This window comes from Panthera tigris, chromosome F2, assembly GCF_018350195.1.
Source record: "Panthera tigris isolate Pti1 chromosome F2, P.tigris_Pti1_mat1.1, whole genome shotgun sequence".
Taxonomy (NCBI): Eukaryota; Metazoa; Chordata; class Mammalia; order Carnivora; family Felidae; genus Panthera; species Panthera tigris.
Genome location: NC_056676.1, coordinates 16,037,492 through 16,054,118, shown reverse-complemented (window position 1 = coordinate 16,054,118; position 16,627 = coordinate 16,037,492). Strand labels below are relative to the sequence as shown.

The window sequence follows — 16,627 nt, the reverse complement described above, 5'->3', positions numbered from 1 at the left end:
GTGCTTGTGGTGGTCTGCATCTCCCACAGGCACCAAAGAAGGGGCTTTGTTATCAGCTTGTTCAAATATGGGCACAAGGGACAGAGGGAGATGGGAGAGGCTTAAAAGCTGTCTGCCAACAAAGATCAACACTGGAGTTCGACTTCTCAGTACAGTGGCCAGTCCACTTCCTCACCTGAAACAAAGCTTTTCTTTCCCTTGAATTCTGAAGCAAATCGCTAATGGGAGAATACTGTGGCCCCCACTTAGGAGCCTCAGGGGATACGGTCCAAGACCCTCCCAGTGGATGCCTGAAACTGTAGAAAGTACACATTGTTCTATGTTTTTTTTTCCTATGCATTCATACTTATAGTAATGTTTAATTTTTAAGTTAGGCAGAGTAAGAGATCAAAAGCAATAACTAATAATAAAACAGAACAATTATAACAATATGATATAATAAAAGTTATTTGAATGTGGTCTCTCTCTTAAAATATTATATGGTGCTGTACTCAACCTTCTTCCTGTGATGATGTGAAATGATAAAATGCCTGCATGATGAGATGAAGTGAGGTAAATGATCTAGGTAGGCACTGTGACATCATGTGAGGCTGTTGTGACTTTCTGTTATGTCAGGAAGACCATCTGCTTCCAGACTGCGGTTAACCACAAGAGACTAAAACCTCAGAAAGCAAAACCATGGATAAGGAGGGACTACTGTATAGGCAGAGAAGCGACACATGACAACAGACAGTGTCCTTCACCTCAGCATGATTTTCATAACAGATGCACGGATGGATTTCCCTTCTTGTAAAACTGCAGCTCAGGGAAAGCAAGTCTATAAGCGACTTAAATATAATTCACAGAGGTTGAAGGATAAAGTAAGAGGAGGTAAGCTGCTGTGTAACCTTGAGATGATTTTTTGTTTGCCTGTTTATGCAACTTTTAACAGCAGGATTTTTAATAGGAGCTGGGTAGCAGATAACTTAAAAGTGACTCACTGACAATGCCTGGAGTATTTTGTGTTGTTGACTGAGGGTAAATTCTTACATTATTAATCACAAAGCATTAGTGATGTTTATAATAACATGCTGTGAAGATTGACTAGAACTACTCAGTCTTATTTAAAACAGATTATTGCAAATTAACTCTTTCTTTTTCTTTCTTTCTTTCTTTCTTTCTTTCTTTCTTTCTTTCTTTCTTTCTCTCTTGTAATTGTAGTAGGTAAAGATGTGAGGTATAGAAATTCTAGGTGGCAACAAATTTGTAGATATGGGATAGTTGCAGTTGGCCCTTAAAACAATTTTTCCACCTCCCAGTATATAATGATGAAAATCCAGATTTGGACTGTTTTACTCCAAATATTCCTTAAAAACCCAATTCTGGTCAAGTTTCTTTGGTCTTTTATCAATGCTCTGGACATGAACCTTCTCTGGAAACAAACCTACTGCAGTCCAGGTCCAGCTGGCACACAGCATGCTCTCTGTTCAGGAGAAAATGATGTGTAAATCAGGGAAGAATAAAGAATGGAAATATTTGGGGGAAAACATTGGATGTCTTTGAAAAGGTGGGTATATTCTCTTCCAAATTGTTCAATTAACCCTGAAAAATCAGAGAGATATTTGCATTTTGGAAAATGGAAACAAAACCACAAATTTGCAAGCAACTGATCCCATTGCCAAGGATTCCATTACTCCTAACTTTTGATTAGTGACATGGCATTTAAAGGGGCTTGTTTGGAAGCCTTATTGCTCTCCTTGTATCTTAGTCCATTTGGCTCTAACAAATTACCACAGGTTAGCTTTCTACTGTTTCAGTAGAAATTTAATGCTTACAGTTCTGGAGGCTGGAGAGTCCAAGATCAAGATTCTGGTCAATTCAGGTTCATAGACAGCATCTTCTGGCAGTGTTCTCGAACTCATGAACCAAACCATGAGATCATGACCAGAGCCAAAATCAAGGGTCGGATGCTTAACGGATTGAGCCACCCACGCACCCCCATACTTTCTTCTTTTGAGATGAATAGGATGCTATACTTATGCATCTAAATAAGCCAGACATAAAATGTATGTCTTTTTTGTGAACTTCACTGCCTTTAGAATGTTGAGATTCAGGAGAGCACAGGCCTAAAAAGATGGAAAATAATCCTCCCAATTTCAGTTTAATGATACACAGACTTTTTGAGCAGTTACCACATGTTAGACACTGTGCTAAATGTTATAAAATATGCAGAGAAGAACAAGGGCCCTCAAGAGGTTGACAAGCCAGTTAATGTGAGTGTGTGATTAGGTTAATGGCACAGGCTGAAACACCAAATTACAGGAGTACAAAGGAATGCCAAATAAGGGCATCTAGGCTGGTTTAAATAGAAGTGGACAAGAGTGGTGGATATGTAAAGAGTATTAGTAATAGTGGTGGAAGGCAATGTGGGAAAATAGACAAGCCATCTAAGGCCATTTAAATTCATCAGACTCTCCCAAGGCCAGAAGAGGGACATTGGAAGAATTTTAAGGTCAAGGAGAAAGGCATATGACCTAAAGCCACCAGACAATATATTAAATTTGGAGTTTATGAAAGGCTTTGATTAGGATCTGTAATAATTACAGCTGATAAATAAAACTATGATCAACTTTGCCATCCATTCATAATTGTATAATAATGAGGTGGATGATTTTATAGCATTAATACTAATGTACCAACTATACTTGGGATGAGCCGACCTCAACCACGTGGGTATGGGAGAAAGAAAGGCAAGAAGTGAAACGGAGCGGAAAAGCCTTCCTGTATGCTATGTGCCCAGAGAGATATCTGGAAAGTTCTAAGGCAAGGCCAAGCACTATTTGCCTATTCATTATGTGCCCACATACAGATGAATCTTCCTTGAAAACTATCACCTGAAATTAATGCTTCTCTAAATACTGTCAGAATAGGTAAATTGTAAGGATCCATCAAATCTGTCCTTCAGCTCTCCACAGATCCACTGTTCTGGGCCAGCAAAGAGAAGCCGAAGGCTCAGTTAATGAGCCAATTATACAGCTATTTTGAGCTTCTCGTAGTAAAGCACATACAAAGTATTCAGGGATATATCTGGGTCTATTGTGGGTTGACTGTGTCCTTCAAAACAATACTTTGAAATTATAACCGTGGTACCTGGAAATGTGATCTTATTTGGAAATAGGGTCTTTCAGCTGAAATGCTGCAGTTAAGATGCAGTTAAGATGAGGTCATACTGGATTAGAATGGGCCCTAAATTCAATGACTGGTGTTCTTATAAGGGCAAAGAGAGTTGGAGACCTCTAGAGACACACAGGAAAGCAGGCCATGTGATTTCAGAGGCAGGGATTAGAATCAGGCATTTATAAGCCAAGGAAAGCCAAGAATTAATTGTCATTACCAGAAGCAGGAAGAGGCAAGAAAGATTCTTCTTACCAGAAGCAGCATGGCCCTGCTAGTACCTTGATTTTGTACATCTAGCTCCCAAAACTGTGAAAGAATAAATTTCTGTTGGTTTTAGCTACTCAGTTTGTGGTAATTTGTTATGGCAGCCCTAGATGGTGAATACGGACGACTCACAGAGTGTAGCATAGAAGCCAATTGACTCCCACATCCTTGGTGCTACATCTTTTTCTACCCATGACCCCTTGGGCAGAACTCTATCACCTGCCAGTTTCTATAAGAAATCCCATCACACTTAGCGCTTCATAATTTTTTGGTATGCTTTGATGAGCTTTTGAGAGGTCATTAGAAAGGGGTCGGTCACATTATGTCCCATAACCATATTCTATCGTGTTGACCTTCTCCCTCTTTTTTCTTCTTCTCACTTTCCTACCCTTTTCATTTCAGGAAAAAAAAAATACAGAGGTGCCTGGGTGGCACAATCAGTTAAGCATCCAACTTCGGCTCAGTTCATGATCTCACAGTTCGTGGGTTTGAACCTGCATCAGGCTCTGTGCTGACAGCTCAGAGCCTGGAGCCTGCTTCATATTCTGTGTCTCCCTGCCTCTCTGCCCCTCCCCTGTTCCTTCTCTCTCTCTGTCTCTGTCTCTCTCCCTCTCTCTCAAGAAAAATGAAAAATACATAAATTCTTTTTATTTTACACATAGTTAATGGAATGTCTTTGGTATGTGAGTCTGTTCTTGCTTATCAAAGGATTTCTTTCTAATAAATACAGGCTCATCTCATGAGGAATTCTGGTGAATAACACTTTTCCATACCATTATAACTGCACCCCTTCCTCATTTAAGGTGGAATTAAATGGGCTCAAAGGGGTGAGGTGACTTGCTTGCTGGCCATGGTTCACTCATATGCTGGAGTTCCTCTGTCTTTGCTGACAGCCCATTGGAGCAACCCATTCTTCTTCCATGTTCTTGGAACATGTTCAACATGAAGAGCTTCTAAGGCCAACTCAAGCCTCATCTTCTTTACTGGCCCTTTCTTGAGATATCTCCAGGCAGGTTTTACCTCCTTAGATTTCCAGGGATCTCACTGTAGCCTTTGACCACACACTGTTACGTGTCTGAATAGCTTCATGTATTGCAATGGTATTTCCCACTCTGGATTGTAGGTAATGTGTGTAGGGAACATGGCTTTTAAGTTGAAAAGGATCTAGCAGGGGATGAGGAAACTGAGTCTACAACTGATTGCTGTGTGACTATAGGGGAATCTTTTATCCTGTTTCTTGGATTCCTCATGTATTCGCAGGTACTTTAATCATTAGAAAGTATTATTTTGCTATGCCTCACCTAGTCCATTACTTGATGGACATGGTTGAGTTGACCTGATTAAATCTAATTAATTTTTAAACATGAGCAGTGCTCTGGAACATTGAAGTGTAGTTTCTACACATGTGTGCATGCATGGGATTTTTAAAAAGTCATGGTTTATATGCTGAAGTTTTTTTTTTCTACATTTATTTATTTTTGAGAAACAGAGAGAGACAGAGCACAAGTGGGGGAGGGGTAGAGAGAGAGGGAGACACAGAATCTGAAGCAGGCTCCAGGCTCTGAGCTGTCAACACAGAGCCCAGTGCGGGACTCGAACCCACGAACTGCGAGATGATGACCTGAGCCGAAGTCAAACGCTTAGCCGACTGAGCCACCCAGAAGCCCTGAATGCTGAAGTCTTAAGTCCTGGTTGTCTTCTTTATCTTTGTCTTTACATTGTGAACATGCTAAAGGATCAAAACCCTTTATGGAAGAATTTTTTTGATAGAAAAAGTGGCTAAAGTGAAAGCTCAGAAATGGATGACAGGGAAATAAAGCTCTATCATGATCTCAGAACATAGGTACAAAGAAGAGAGACTGCAGGAGAGGAAAAAGGGGCTGTCCTGACAACAGACTCCTGGCGTGTACTCGACTGGATCCTGTGCTCTTAAACCAGAGCCAACCTGTCGTCATTCTCGTCAAGAACATTGCGCAAACACTGCGCTTACAGTACAGAGTGGTCATTCAGTGCACACAGTAAGGGGTGACTCATCTGTACAGATTCAAGAACAATTATGAAACTGACCAAAAGCTGGTATTTTTATTGTCACCATTTGCCAGCAATTCTAAATGTCAGTGACAAAATACTCTCTGAAAAGAAACTTATGATCTGAGTTCTAACAATTGTTGAGATTACTGTTGAATTTAAGTAATAATTAAATTAATATATTGCTATTACTTATCCTTTAATAAGCAGTATTCTACACGAAACTTAATTTAAAGAATTCTGGGGCACCTGGGTGGCTCAGTCCGTTAAGCATCTGACTTTGGCTCAGGCAGGTCATGATCTCGGGGTTTATGAGTTCGAGCCCCGCGTCGGGCTCTGTGCTGACAGCTTGGAGCCTGAAGCCTGCTTCAGATTCTGTGTCTTCTCCTCTCTCTGCTCCTCCCATGCTCATGCTCATGCTCTGTCTTTCAATAATAAAGAAACATTAAAAAAATTTTTTTAAAGAATTTTTGGTTATGTAGTTTACTGCAAAACATGTGGAGTCATCTATATACGTGTTCATCTCAGGCAAATGTTCCTTTGGTTCAGAGTTGTCCCAGCTTGCTGTGGGTATAGAAGGTATGTGGGTCCCCAGGGTTTGACATATTCCTGAGTTTAAACAGTAGATTAGAAATAAATAATAGTGAAGTGATTGTCAAGATATAGAAAAAAACTTGGCTTCTTCAATTCTATCATCTAAAAACAATTTGGTGTTTTTATTGGTATTTACAATTTAAAACAGTAAAACTGAGTGCAAATGGCAGGCATAGGTTTTTGTTGATAAAGACAAATTTAGCTTGCATGAAATATTTAACTGAATCCGAATATGCATTTTAAATTAAAATATTTTAAAATTAATTACTTTAAAGTTATTTTAAAAATCAAGAAAATAAAAAGTTATATAAGTGGCACTGTTTAATAATTCTTAAATTGTACCTTTTACAGACATTATATTATTTATTTATTTTTTTAGTTTATTATTATTTTTTCTTGTAATCTCTACACCCAACGTGGAACTCAAACTCACAACCCTATGGTCAAGAGTCACATGCTCTTATGCCTGAGCCAGCCAGGCATCCCAGATATTTTAATTTCATTAAAATTTATAAATTACCTACTGAACAGTGATTTTCATAAAATATTATTATATGAAACTGTAGCCAATGGATCAAAGTTAAAACTGTTAGGAATATTTAAAAACCATTGAGGGGCACCTGGGTGTCTCAGTCGGTTAAGCATCTGACTTCTGCTCAGGTCATGATCTCATGGTTCATGAGTTCAAGCCCCGTGTCGGGCTCTGTGCTGACAGCTCGGAGCCTGGAGCCTGCTTCAGATTCTGTGTCTCCCTCTCTCTCTGCCCCTCTGCCACTCACGCTCTGTCTCTCAAAAATAAATAAACATTAAAATTTTTTTTAAAACCATTGAATAAATAGTTGTGCTTTTTTCCTTTTTTTGTACTATATTTATTTTAATTAAAATTAAAAAATTTTTTTCCTGGCAAAATTACGTTTATGTAGTACATTAAAATTTGTTTCATTGTCTTCAGTTCTTTTCTGGCTGTTATCTTTATTTGTTTCATGTTACAGTTACTATGAAAATATTTTGGGGGTAGGGTTTACAAAATGGCCCACTCTAGATGTCCAGTCACTCGTGGTGTGCCACGAGATGGTGAAACTGATCTCAAGGGCCAAGTTCACAGGCAAGTGGGGCAAGCTCTAAGTTCAGGAATCTACTCTGCCACCACCTAGCAGTGTATTTGCTGCTGAACTTGCTTGATTTTCTTTCTTGTAATAAAAGAAGGTTTGAGGACATGATTTCCAAGTTGCTTTCTGTCTCTGAAATTTTGTGATTCAGATTGATTATTGTACCCATTACATGTACATGAACACCTACAGTGTGGGGTGCTTTCCAACTCAATATTCATTTTACAAAATTTCTGCCATTGCTTTTTGGATTCACCTACTGTTTAGACAGCTGTAAAAGTGAGCCATATCAGTTGTTTCTTGGTCTTGGTATTCCATTCTAAATCTAATGTCATTTTCAGCATCAAAGTTATCTGCAAATGTCATCGTTTACTCAGACTTTTTTGGTCGATCTTTGAGTCTGGTGCCTTAGACCACTCAGCCATCCGGACACTGCTTGTAAATCTTTGCATGTATCAATTTGTCTACATTTTACCTGCCATGAGCTGCGTCTGAGCTACATTTCTGTTTCTGATAATTCTTATCAATACGGTTTCTTCAAAGTCTCCTTGGCCCACCTCTTAAGCTGATAGGCCAGTTTTAGGCAGACTTTTGCAAGGCTTGTGGAGCTGCAGCCGGATGGTGCTTTGGTTGGCTGTACTGGACGTTGCTGATGCTTCGTGGGGGACAGCCAAGGAAAGCGCTCATGGCTCACACGTGTGTAACCTGGGAATGCAAGGAGTTAATTTCTGTGGGGTCATCTTTGCAACAGGGAGCAGGAGCAAGTGAGTAAGTGCTTCCTCCTTTCCTCCCCTTGAAGGCAGTTCTGAAGTGCCTTTCACAGACCTCTCAGAAGGCTCCAGAGGATCAAGCAGAGTTGCTCGAAGCAAAGGCTGATGCATCCTGTGTTGGCTTTCTCTCCTCTGTCTCACCCCTCTGGATTTTCACAAGCCTTTGTCCCAGTCTCTGCCTGTGGTGGGAATTGAGGCCAATGCACCCTCAGGTGCAGTCTTGAGAGGAGGACCTAAGAAGGAGTCTAGTTGTGAGGGGGCAAGTTAGAGAGATACAGCTTGAGTGCTGTGAAGACCCAAGATTTGTTCCACATTTCAGTGGACTGGTCCCTGCATTTGAGCTCTCTTAGATGCCTCACCACCTTTGACAAATAGAGTGAAAAGAGGGACTCGCCCCTTTCCTTCCTTTTGCAAAAACTAAATTAAAGATGACGGGAATGTCCTCTCTACATGAAGACTCCCATTAGGGATGTCTGTAGGTCAAGTGTTATAGTATTTATCATTACTCCATTTAGAGTCCACTTTCCCAAGTGACCATAAACTGGTGCTTACAAAAGAAAGCTGCTCTTGCCTTTTACCTGCAGGTATGGATGCTGGAGAGGCTTCAGGGCGTCCAGCCTGGCTGAACTTGCTTAGGTGCACCTAGCTTGCTCCTGTAGCTAACTCACGCCCTGTCTTTCTTTGAAATGCTCTATGTGGCATGTTGGAGCAAATGACTTTCTGAAGCCGAGCCTAAAAGTTTTCCAAGCTGCTTTGTTGTTTTCCTGACAGACGAAAGAACTTACTGGGGCTATAATGAAAGGCAGACTGCGATCGCTGTCATGTCAAGAACGCTGCAGTCGGGAAAGTCGACATGATTTCATGGCTAATGATTCACTCGCTAATATCAGTGTGGGCTGCAGTGAGGATAACCAAGTTGAGCTGTCTTAGATCAAATGATTCAATTAGGCCAGCTGTCCCTATTTGTCATGGCTCAACTCGCTTTCAAATTACCTTTCCAAAGTGCATACGTGCCTTAGCATAGAAGTTAACAGCTCAACTGTTTTACAAAAAAGGGATACTTAGGCATGATTAGAAAAAGTCACTTTTTTTTTTTTTTTAAAAATCCACACAGACTTCTTCCCCTTCCCATACCCGTTTCCCATAGGAGATACAGTATGTATTTGCTTAGCTAACCCTGAAGCTATTGTCAGTGTGGTTTTGCTACTGAAACCTTCTGGGCATCTCATGGCAAGAAATTGTTAATTTTAAAAAGGAATGTCTAAGTTGCTGGAGGAAATAGTGCCAAGGTTAAGATGCCTTTTCCCACCAGCTTCCAATCCTTCCATTGGCAATCAAGCAAATTTAGGGTCAGAGAAGAGTTTATGTTACATATCTGGATTTTTTCCAGAGCTGATGGAGAAACACAGGGATGAGAAGTAAATTGGCTTCAGGTCAGCAGGGGAATATTACAAAAATATGATGTAACTAACCGTTATTTAGAAGGTAAGAGAGGTCCTGAATTTTAGTCTTTGCTTGTGAGATATGTGAACACTCCCACTGTCCTGGGGGAGAAACAGCCCGAATGAAAGAATGAGTCAGGGAACATTTGTCTTCTGCCTCCTGTGTGAGGGGGGCTGCACAGACACAGTGAGAAAATAGAGCAAAAATCAGGAGCTTAATTTCTACCCCACGGGGGCTTGCAACTAATGACTCTGAAATCTTGTAGTGTTTTGGGGATCATGGCTATTGGAAAGATAAAGACAAATTGAAGTAAGTTTAGAGTGGAATAACAGATATAGCCAAAGAAACAGGGAGCTTAATCTAAAAGGGAAAAATATATTGGGCCATCTGGGTGGCTCAGTCAGTTAAGCATCCAACTCTTGATTTCAGCTCAGGTTATGATCTCAGGGTCATGAGACTGAGCCCCACATCAGACTGAGCATGGAGCCTGCTTAAGATTCTTTCTCCCTGTCTCTCTCTGGCTCTCCCCTGCTCTCTTTCTCAAAAATAAATAAATAAATAAACAAATAAACAAACAAATAAATAAACAAAAGGGAAAAATATTAAAAAGTTAAAAAAAAATCCTTCCTTCCAATGTAATAGCAAAGGGTGGAATCTTAAGTGCTTAAAAACCTATCATGAAAAGGGTCAAACTGCTGTGTAAAGGGGTGACCTAGAAAAAATGAGATAAATGCCATAAGACTCTTGAAATTTCTCTGTCTTGAAATGTTCTCAAAAGGGCAGTGAGGAATATAACTGTGAGGACATTCCTGGTAGGTTTGTTTTAATGGATTCACCATTCCTTCTTCTTTCCATTACATTTGAAATCAGATTTATCTTATACACAACTCAGGACACCAATAGAAAGAATGTAGTCCCCTACTGTGAGGCCATTGTAAACTGTTGCCCCAGGCTCTTGCTTTCCATTTATTCTTGTTTTAAGGACCATTTCAGCTATGCTTCAACCCTTGATGATTTCCACAATCTCTGAGAAAAAAGAAAACATATGTTCAAGGTTTTGTTTTTGCTTGCTTTCTTTCTTTCTTTCTTTCTTTCTTTCTTTCTTTCTCTCTTCCTTTCTCATCTGTAGGTAACATGCATTCCTAGGCAAAGAAGAAAAAAAAGGGTAGGATTCTTTTGGTTTACCATGGTGTTTCAGGTATTGGTTATGTTGACTTGTTGATTGCTTTTAATGTCGTTACCCCTCGAAATAAGGAATATCATGTGCCGGCAGCTTCAAAACTCAAGCACAGCTTGGAGACCTTACAATTTATTGGAAGTTCATCTAGAGTCCAGCCTGGTTCTGGTGTCCAGAGTTGTTGTTGTTGTTGTTTTCTCTTTATCAGCGCCAGGAGATGTGGTTCTCCCCTATAGCTCACCATTTTGTAGGCTTACTTCTCTGTGCCTGCTCCTTTTGCTTTTGCCTCACTAGGATCTTGCTCTGTTTCTCCCCATGTCTTGAGCTCAGACTGCCCCAAAGGGCCTGAATTAGTCCAGCCCCTTGTCTCCACTGGCAGAGCTGTCACAATAAACACATTTAGGAGATGGAGCCAGGAGCTCAGTGGCCCTGGTCTTGTCAGCTTTTGTCAGGGGCAGGGTCATGTGGCACCAGCAGGGCTAGTTATGGAGCAGGAACTCCTGGGAGAAAGGCTCTGGCGGAGTGTTACAAGTTGAATTGTGTCCATCTCCAAGTTCATATGTTGAGACCCTAACTCCCAGTATCTCAGAACATGACTGTTTTCAGAGATAGGACCTTGAAAAGGTAATTAAATTAAAATGCGGTCATTGTGGAGCACCTGGATGGCTGACTTTGGCTCAGTCTTGAGCCAAATTAAGTGTCTAAATTAAGTGTCTGACTTTGGCTCAGTCATGATCCTGTGGTTTGTGGGTTTGAGCCCCACCTCGGGCTCTGTGCTGATAGTTTAGAGCCTGGAGCCTGCTTCGGATTCTGTGTCTCCTTCTCTCTGCCCCTCCCCACTGCTCACGCTCTCTCACTCAAAAAAAAATAAACATTAATTTTTTTTTAAACTTTAATAATAAAAATGTGAGGTCATTGCATTGGGCCCTAACCCAGTATGATAGGTGTCTTTATAATAAGAAGAGGAAATTTGGTCATAGGCAGGCACAGAGGAAAGACCATGTGAAGACCTAGGGAGAAGAGGCTGTCTACAAGCCTTGGAGAGCGGGCCCAGAAGGGACCAACTCCACTGACACCTTAATTTCAAACATTTGGTGTCCAGAATTTTGAGAAAATAAAGTTCTGGGCATTTAAGCTACCTGGTCTGTGGTGCTTTTTATGGTAGCCATAGTGAACTAATACAGGCTGGCCAGCAGTTTGAGGTGGGATGATGTTGTGAAAAGAGCTTGAAATGGAAAGTTTGGTGATAGGCCTTATTGTTATTCTCCTACCGGGGGATTGCAGGCAAGTCTCTGTGTGTTGAGTCCTCAGTTTCCCCATCTGTTAAATAAGGAGGTTGGGATTAGGTGAGCCAATGCTGTAACATGCAAGCCTCCTAAGTGACCCCATCTGAGGTCTCCTCTGTCCTGCTTCTACAGCTCATTCAGAGGTGGGCATGCAGGGGCTCTGTGGAGCACAGGCCTTTGGGGTAGTCATTCATTGCTAACCTGCCATCCTGTCATGGCCCACAGTTTCCTTTCCACAGCAACTTTCGTACTTTTGCCTATGTTTCCCTAAAACTAGGGGAATACCTGCCTGGAGACATAATTAGCCTAATTCCCCCACTGGTAGGAGGGTGGCTGCAGGCAGGCGATGCTGTGCCGCTGTGACTCACCAAATTCTAAAATAACATTCGGCCGTGGGCTCCAGCATCGCAAACAGGACACAACCGGATGACCTCCGCTCTTCTTCCTTCTCCTTTGTCCTCCTTTCCCATCCTCACATACCCTGGAGGTTCTGCTTCCAGGGGCCAGCCTTGTGTCTCCTGACCCGACAACAGCTAAGAGCCTGCTTTGCATGGTGAAGGAGGGCTACCTGACCTCATTGCTGGGTATAGGATACATTGAGAAGCTACTCACTTCCAAGGGGCCTCATGATGTTTTTTTGTGATCTCATGACTAGGGCAGGTAAAATGCTAAGGAGGAAAAAATGTTTACTTAGGGGCTTGAAGCTGAAAGACAGAGATTTTTATCCTTATCCTGGCCTTTTCCCTATAGTTCCCTGAAACTCTGAGGTCCCAGCTTTGAGGTCTGGACCCCATCCCTTACACTTGTAGGCACTGGATTGTCACTGTTGCTGCTTCTTTGTGGAGAGAGGCAGAAAGGAAGTTTCTTTACTCTCCTAAATGAGGGTGTTAGGAGTCAAATTGTACCCCGCCCCCCATTCATATATGGGTGTTCTCACCTCCAGTACCTCAGATTGTGACCTTATTTGGAAATAGGGGCATTGCATATGTGATTACTTAAAATGAAGTCATAGTGGAGTAGGGTGGGCCCCTGATCCACTATGACTGGTGTCTTTATAAAAAGAATGTCAAGCCAAGAGAAAGAGACAGAGAGAAAGTCATGTGGAGACAAAGGAGAACATCTATAAGGAATGCCAAGGATTGTTGGCAAACACCAGAAGTGAGTGCAGAGGCATGGAACAGATTCTCCCTCACAGCCCTCAGAAGGGACCATGCCTGCCACCATCTCAATTTTGGGTTTCTAGCCTTCAGAACTGTGAGATAAGACATTTCTATTGTTTAAGCCACCAAATGTGTGATACTTTATCATGGACACCCTAGCAAACTAATGTGGGAGGGGGTGGTCTTTGGAACATATACTCTCCCCAGAACTTGTGATAGTCTAGTTTTACATCTCTGTGCTACAGTCTTTATGTCCCAGCCCTAAGAATAGCTTTCTTGAGGAGAGAACACAGTGTGCCATTAAGTTAATTGGCAGTAAAATCGACTGGGCCATTAAGACATGGCCCAGTCCCTGCTCCATAGCTGTCCTACCCTGAGTCATGTCATGTGTGTCATGCTCCTCTTGTGGTTCCTGCTACTCTTCAGAGACCTGGAGTGTCCTATGTGTTTCGCACCGAGAACACGTGGTACTGGTACAAGTCAAGTCCTATTGTTCCATTTCTTGACTTTCAGAGTTCAGCAGAGATCTCCATTCCTCCAGAAAGCCTTTCCTGACTCCCTGTCCCCATGGGCCTGGGCTAAGGGCTCCTCCCTCCTATGTGTTCTTACAGAAGCTTAAGCTTTTCCCCTCACAACACATAGCCTGCCCCTTAATGGCTTGCTTATCTACCTCTCCTCCTAGATTTTGAGTCCAGGGGCTGTGTTCTGATTGTTTTTGTGTCTCCAGAAGCTGAATAGAGTATCTGACAGCTAGCCCATTCTTAATTAGTATTTGGTAAATGAATGAAGAAATGAATAGATAGGTTATGTTCAGTTCTGAACCCAAAAACTGCACCAATGCTGGGTGAGGATGCAGCTCATTAAGTAAGGCTGCTTTCTGGTGCCTGAAGAACTCAAAACAGCTTTGATTCAAAATGTTGGCAAAATAGACTGCCTCCACTATTTTGACTTTTTCAGAAATGAATTGATGAGGTAATACATTTTGAAGCAATGCCACAGAAATATACCATGTTGTGCTTTTGAAACTGAAGTATGACAGTGAGGTTGTGTTTCTGACTTATGTGTTTGTCATAGTGAAAGGGGATTTATTTACTGGCCTCCACCTATAACTGCACACTCTAGAAGTGGCCTTCCTCTTTGGAGTTTGGTTTCCCTTCCTCCATAGGTGGAGGAAGAGAGTTGGCACATGGAAATGTGTAATCTGCTATAAGGAAACAGCCAGCCAGGCCATCCTTGGCTATTGTAACACTCCTCCAGTATTTATGAATATTTGCTAAAATGATCTAAGCACTTGATTGTAAAGCTCAAATGTAGAGTCTCTGGGGTTCTAGAGTACCTAAGCTACAACCCACACTTGTGGAGATGCCCTATTGAAAAAAATGACCTGAATTTTCTGGGTGCAAGCATCTAATTTATGCAGCTCTGCAAAGCTAATTTCAGTCACGCAGTGAACATGTGGCACGATGTATTCCAGGCTAGGGCTGGCTTTGCTTATGTAGTCTTGCATTGTTAAATGTATTTGTTTCTTACCCCTGCGTATTTAATTGCATATATAAATATAACTACGCTTTAAAAATCTCGCCTAAGGCAGGGAGGGCAATTTGTGGAATTAATGCCCCCATTTCGGCCTCCTACATCTATGGAGGCTTCACTAATTGGTAATAGCATCCTGTCTGCCACCATGTTGGAGGGCTACTTCAGAGTCCTCTCCAGAGCCCCTCATGCGGCCACTGTCAAAAGCAAGAGATCAAAGCTCAGCTATGTAGTATTATTATACCTCATTAAACCAAATAAGTAAAATAAAACAAATCAAATCCAGTAAAAACTAAATAAAAGAAGGTAAATAAATGAAATAATTTTTTTAATCTTTATTTTTGAGAGAGAGAAAGACAGAGCGTGCGCAGGGGAGGGGCAGAGAGAGAAGGAGACACAGAATCCGAAGCAGGCTCCAGGCTCTGAGCCATCAGCCCAGAGCCCGACGTAGGGCTCGAACCCACGAACTGCGAGATCATGACCTGAGCCGAAGTCGGACGCTTAACTGACTGAGCCACCCAGGCAGGCGCCCCTATAAATGAAATAGTTTTATTTGCAACTTACCATTTAAAACAGGTTACCAGACTTTTTCTGTAAAGGACTGGATAGTAAATATTTTTGGCTTTACAGGCCAGATATGGTCTTTCTGTTGTATGGTTTTATTTGATTATGTTTACTTTTTTGTTTTGTTCTTCTGGATTTTTAAAAACAATTATTTAAAACTATAAAAACCATTCTTAGCTCCTGAGCCACACGAAAATGAACTGCAGGCTGTCTTTGGTTCATTGGCCATAGTTTGCTGACCTCTGATGTAAAACACTGTGTTTTACAGTATGTAAAGATGATCGTAGTGTTTACCATTGAAATCTTTTGTAGATGTAACTCCAAGAAGGACCTAGGGCACCTATTTCATGTGCAGGATTATATAAAGTTATGAAATCCCAACATGCATAATTCATGTTACGTTGGATACTGAAAATACAATGCTTGTGTAAATAGGGCATGAATCATATGTTCTTATTGAGTTATATAGTTTGCAGCATAGGAAGGGCATAATAATCCCCAAATCTGTCTGCTTAGATGTAACTTACAATCTTGCTTCCCACCCCCCCCCACCCCCCCCCCCCCCCCCACCCCCCCCGGCCGAATCTGTTGAATAGGTAGAATTTGGAAGTCCAGGCAGGGGTTTGAGTGTAGACATCTGTGAATATCTGATTGGCATCAAAACTTATCTCACAGTGGGTGGAAGTGTAACTTGTGGAGACTAACGACCTAGAAAAACCCGTCTGCCCTGGATATGAGATCTGAGTGTGATATGAGGCTTCAGGAAGTTGCATTTGCCTAGGACCCATGTAAATGGCTGCATCCTTCACGCATTCACCTGTTTGTATCTCCTATTCAAAAGGAAACTCCAGAGACTCACTGCACATGGCTGTGGTGTCTGTCTCTCATGTGATATCACTTCCCTTTATTTTCTAAAGGGACCTTTGGTACTCCTCCTTTCAATTTGTAGAAACTGGTGATTCCAAATTCAGTGCTGCATTGCTGTGCATTTCTTTTTTTATTTTTCACCCCTAAAATCAAGCAACTCTCATGGATACATATGACCAAGATGAGGACCAAGAGGTGAATAGAAATATATTGGTGAAAAAAAGTGCAAACAGAATTGTGTTGATCTGGGTGATTCTAGAAACAAGAATAAACCCAGAACTCTCTTTCTGGAGCATAATACCGTCAAAGTAGGGCCATTACTTAGAATAATCTTCAGGAATGCAAAATTGGCAACTTGCCCCACGTTGTCAACTTGCGAATTGTACAAACATGTTGGATTATTATTGTCTGTCTTCACTGAACATATGCCTTGCTAGGTGTGGATAGTCTAAGAAGGTATGGGAAACCTGTCTGGGCTTGTGTTTGCTGTATTAGGGCCTCACGGAACAAATCCACTGAATTTCAAATAGATCCAAGTTATCCTTCCATTTCTGTTGCATTCCTTTTTTGTTTCCTGCCACTCTGTAGGAATATAAAGTATATATACACACATGTATATTATAGATGGATATAGATTGATATGGATATCAATATGTATATAGACAGATATCCAGAT

The 16,627-nt window shown here is 41.4% G+C and overlaps 1 long non-coding RNA gene across 3 annotated transcripts in view; it reads left to right on the top strand.

Moving 5' to 3' along the window:
* The first annotated feature begins 630 nt into the window (after window positions 1-630).
* LOC122235020 overlaps window positions 631-16,627 on the top strand; it is a 90,389-nt gene continuing 74,392 nt past the window's right edge. For all 3 annotated transcript variants that reach the window (XR_006213102.1, XR_006213100.1, XR_006213101.1), the window contains exon 1: window positions 631-870. This is a non-coding gene — a long non-coding RNA (uncharacterized LOC122235020). The remainder of the gene's footprint in view (window positions 871-16,627) is intronic.